The sequence below is a fragment of the Jaculus jaculus genome, chromosome 8, assembly GCF_020740685.1.
Source record: "Jaculus jaculus isolate mJacJac1 chromosome 8, mJacJac1.mat.Y.cur, whole genome shotgun sequence".
NCBI lineage: Eukaryota > Metazoa > Chordata > Mammalia > Rodentia > Dipodidae > Jaculus > Jaculus jaculus.
The window spans coordinates 53,774,727-53,780,191 of NC_059109.1; the positions used below are offsets into that span (position 1 = coordinate 53,774,727).

Below are 5,465 nucleotides of genomic sequence, written 5' to 3' on the forward strand. Positions count from 1 at the left end.
ATCTACACATTTAATGCAATCCCTACCAAAATTCCAAAGGCTTTCTTCATGGAAATAGAAAAAACAATCCAAAAATTCATTTGGAATCACAAAAAACCTCGAATATCTAAAATAATACTGAGCAACAAAAAAGAGGCTGGTGGTATCACCATACCTGGTTTTAACCTATACTACAGAGCCATAGTAACAAAAACAGCATGGTACTGGCACAAAAACAGACATGTAGATCAGTGGAACAGAATAGAGGACCCAGATGTAAGCCCAAGTAGCTATAGCCACCTGATATTCGATAAAAATGCCAAAAATACTCATTGGAGAAGAGACAGCCTCTTCAGCAAATGGTGTTTTGAAAACTGGATAAATATCTGCAGAAGGATGAAAATAGATTCTTCTCTCTCACCATGCACAAGAATTAAGACCAAATGGATTAAAGACCTTAACATCAGACCGGAAACTTTGAAACTGCTAGAGGAAAAAGTAGGGGAAACCCTTCAACATATTGGTCTTGGCAAAGACTTTCTGAATACAACCCCAATTGCTCAGGCAATAAAACCACAGATTAACCACTGGGACCTAATGAAATTACAAAGATTTTGCACCGCAAAGGACACAGTGAAAAAAGCAAAGAGGCAACCTACAGAATGGGAAAAAATCTTCGCCAGCTATATATCTGATAGAGGATTAATATCTAGGATATACAAAGAACTCAAAAAGTTAAATAATAAGGAATCAAACAAGCCAATCAAAAAATGGGCTATGGAGCTAAATAGAGAGTTCTCAAAGGAAGAAATACGAATGGCATATAAGCATCTAAAAAAATGTTCTACGTCACTAGTCATCAGGGAAATGCAGATTAAAACTACATTGAGATTCCATCTCACTCCTGTCAGATTGGCCACCATCATGAAAACAAATGATCATAAATGTTGGCGGGGATGTGGAAAAAAAGGAACCCTTCTGCACTGCTGGTGGGAATGCAATCTGGTCCAGCCATTGTGGAAAACAGTGTGGAGGTTCCTAAAACAGCTAGAGATTGATCTACCATATGACCCAGCTATAGCACTCCTAGGCTTATATCCAAAGGACTCATCTCATTTCCTTAGAAGTACATGCTCAACCATATTTATTGCTGCTCAATTTATAATAGCTGGGAAATGGAACCAGCCTAGATGTCCCTCAACAGATGAGTGGATAATGAAGATGTGGTACATTTATACAATGGAGTTCTACTTAGCGGTAAAGAAAAATGAAGTTATGAAATTTGCAGAAAAATGGATGGACCTGGAAAGTATTATACTAAGTCAGGTAACCCAGGCCCAGAAAGCCAAGTGCCACATGTTCTCTCTCATATGTGGATCCTAGCTACAGATGACTGGGCTTCTGTGTGAGAATGAAAATACTTAGTAGCAGAGGCCAGTAAGTTGAAAAGGAGACATAAAGGGTGGAGAAAGGAAGGGAGGAGGATACTTAATAGGTTGATATTGTATATATGTAATTACAATGATTGTAATGGGGAGGTAATATGATGGAGAATGGAATTTCAAATGGGAAAGTGTGGGGGTGGGGAGAGAGGGAATTACCATGGGATATATTTTATAATCATGGAAAATGTTAATAAAAATTAAAAAAAAAAAAACAATAAAAAAAAAAGAAAGAAATCAAAAAGATGCTTCCTCCTCCTCTAGTTTCCGGTGTATCTCGGGATCATCTCCCCTCACTGCAGCCTTAATCCCACTGTTCAGAGGAGCTAAGTAAGTAATGGCATGACATGCAGGTCTCACAGGGAAAGCCAGGTGCAAGCCCAGGAACTTTTCCCCCACCACCACTTTTGAGAATCTGATTTCAAAGCATTTCCTGCTTGGAGCAAACAGAAAAGTGCCTGGGTTTTCACTGGACAACCCTAAGTATCAATCAAACTAACAAGGGCTGGAGAGATGGCTTAGCGGTTAAGCGCTTGCCTGTGAAGCCTAAGGACCCTGGTTCGAGGCTCAGTTCCCCAGATCCCATGCTAGCCAGATGCACAAGGGGGCGCACGCGTCTGGAGTTCATTTGCAGAGGCTAGAAGCCCTGGCGCGCCCATTCTCTCTCTCTCCTTCTATCAGTCTTTCTCTGTGTGTCTGTCACTCTCAAATAAATAAATAAATAAAATTTTTAAAAACCTAACTAACAAAAAAACTGGGAATAGAAGGAACATATCTCAACATAATAAAAGCTATTTATGACGAACCTACAGCCAACATAACACTAAATGGTGAAAAACTTGAAGCTTTTTCTCTAAATTCAGGAACAAAACAAGGGTGTCCACTGTCCACATTTTTATTTAATATAGTACTGGAAGTTTTAGCTATAGCAATAAGGCAAGAGACACTCATAAAAGGGATAAAAATTGGAAAGGAAGAGATCAAATTATCACTATTTGCAGATGATATGATTCTATACATAAAAGACCCTAAAAACTCTACCAGCAAACTGTTAGAGCTGATAAATACTTTTAGCAACATAGCAGAAAAATGTAGGGAAAACCCTTCAACATATTGTCATAGGTAATGACTTTCTGAATATAACCCCAATTGCTCAGAAAATAAAACCACTAATCAACTCTTGGGATCTTGAAATTACCACACTTTTGTACAGCAAATGACACTGTGAATAGATCAAAGAGACAACCTACAGAATGGACTACACATCTGATAGAGGATTGATATCCAGAATATACAAAGAACTCAAAAAACAGAACAATAAGAAATCGAACAACCGAATCAAAAAATGGGCTGTGGAACTAAATGGAGAGTTCTCACCAGAAGAAATACAGATGGTATATAAACATCTAGAAGAGTGTTCTACTTCCTTAGCCATCAAGGAAATGCAAATTAAAACTACCTTGAGATTCTATCTCTCTCCTGTCAGAATGGCTACCATCAAGAAAACAAATGACAATAAATGTTGGTGAGGATGTGGTAAAAGGGGAACCCTTCTGCACTGTTCATGGGAATGTAATCTGGTACAGCCATTGTGGAAATCAGTGTGGAGGTTCTTGAGACAGCTAAAAATAGATTTGCCATGTGATCCAGCTATAGCACTCCTGAGCATATATCCTAATGACTCTTCTCACTACCTTAGAGATACTTGCACATCTATGTTTATTGCTGCTGCATTCACAATAGCTAGGAAATGGAACCAGCCTAGATGTCCATCCACAGGAGAATGGATCATAAAGATGGGGTACATCTACACAATGGAGTTCTATCAGCAGTAAAGAAAAATGAAATTATGAGATTTGCAGGAAAATGGATGGATCTGGAAAGGATCATACTAAATGAGGTAACCCAGGCCCAGAAAGCCAAATATTGCATGTTCTCTCTCATATGTGGATCCTAGCTACAAATGTATAGACTTGTGTGTGATCTGGTACCAAAAATCAGTAGCAGAGGCCCATAACCTAGAAAAAGTCTATAAGGAGAAGAGAGGGAAGGTCTTAAGAGGATGGAATTGTATATATGTAAGGAGAAGAACAGATTACAGGAAGAGGAAAGACCTAAGAGAGGCAGGGGAAGAAATGGTATAAAAGAAAGGTAGGGGGAGGGTCAATCAAAATTCAAGATATTGTGAATAAGACATATGAAAATCTCCTTTCTTAAATAATGGCACATCCAGAAGTCATAGATTGTTACTAGAACTTTTTCAGTGCCTGGGATGGGATACCTTCCAGTGAATTGTTGGCCAGGGAGGTTCCTGTTGCCTCCAAAACATTATAGGCTATTGCCAAGGCTCTTGATTCCCCGTGAGGGATGGTAAGACCCTATTGCTGAAGACTTCGCATGCCTAAGTGGCAAAGTCACTGAGAAATCAAGTTAGTGCTGAGCAGAAAACCTTCTCCCTGTAGCCCAGCCAACTGAAAGCTAGAAAAAGCTACACTGTATGCAGCCTTGTGGGAGACAGAAGTCATCAGCAGTGAAAACAGTGGACACTGGAAACCTCAAGTTTGGCCAGACAGGCCAAATGACTGAACAAGTGCAATAGTGGCATGTCTGCTCTGGGGGAAACCAACTGCTCTATAATTGGACTGAAGGCCCACTCTATGGGAGGGAATACATGCCTGGTACTGAAACCTAGTCAAAAGCATATGGCAAGGGAGGTCATGAGCCCTAGGGGTATAAAGCCAGCTCTTGTTGGGATAAATGCATATATTACTCTCACCAAATTGCCCTGAAAGCACTACACTTAATGTTCATACTCATATTATTAATGCTCCTATCACTTCTGGTTAGAGGAGCTTCTCTTTTCTGATGGCAATGCCCAATGGAATGATGCAAAAGGCAACATAGTGCTGAGAAGAAGGGACAGTGTCCAGCACTGAAACATCTCACACCCTCCAAGGCTCAGGGTCCATTGCAGAAGAGGTGGTGGAAAGAATGTAAGAGCCAAAGGAAGGGTACCACTCCTTACATGCAACAAATTCTGTCCAGACAGAATTTGGCCTCAATATCCAAGACCTTGTAGTGCCTAGCAAGACGGTCATAATAGGAGAAAAAGATGATGACATCAAATTAAAACAGAGACTAATAGAGAGAGGGAGGGGATATGATAGAGAGCAGAGTTACGAAGGGAAAAGTGGGGGAGGGCAGGGGAGGGAAATGCCATGGCTTGGTATCTGTAAATATAGAAGTTCTTTCTCTCTCTCTCACCATATATATATGAACTAATCTGAGCATTCCTCAAAGTCAAAATGGAATGACTTGTAGTAATGCCACCACCTGCTCCTAATCATTCTAAGACTGCTTTATATGTGACACCCCTGGATCGAGTCACGAAATTTGGAGGTGAGCTCCATGAAGATGGAGGAAAACTCTTCTGCACATCTTGCAGTGTGGTTCTGAGTCATGTCCGCAAGTCTGCCATTAGTGACCACCTCAAGTTAAAGAGCAGAACGTGAGGAAGGAGCAGAGGCCACTGGCTGCGTCTCTTCAGTGCAACAGCGCTGCACAGACAGAGAAAGTCGGTGTTGTCCAGCACTTTGTAAACATGAGCCTGGCAGCCAGCATCCCCCTGGAGAAAGCTGACCATCCAGCAGATCGTGCTTTCCTGTCTCGCCACGTGAAGAATGGAGGCTCCAGACCTAAGTCAACCCAGATCTGCCTTATGGCTATGAGAATGAGAATCAGCTCCTCAACTCACAAGATTGTTGACAAGGAGGTTATCATAATTGTGATCAAGATAAATAATGTGGAGTATTAAAGTTAACGTGTTGGTTGTGTGGTTCATTTTTATATTTATTTGTAGGGAGCCAATGCAGACGCCATTCTCGCCAGTCTTGAGGTAAATACTTCCTCATTTAGGCAGCAACCTCCCTTGAGGTTGTGCATGCGCTTGATGCACCTTGTCCTGAGCCTATCCCGTGGCTCCTGTGGGTGGGTGAGCCTATGGCAGCCAATCAGCAGGCGTCCCATAGTATTCTGCCCTATAAA

The 5,465-nt window shown here is 41.2% G+C and overlaps 1 pseudogene; it reads left to right on the forward strand.

The window, feature by feature from the left end:
• The first annotated feature begins 4,726 nt into the window (after positions 1-4,726).
• On the forward strand, positions 4,727-5,194 carry LOC123462722 (annotated as a pseudogene).
• Positions 5,195-5,465: the final 271 nt, after the last annotated feature.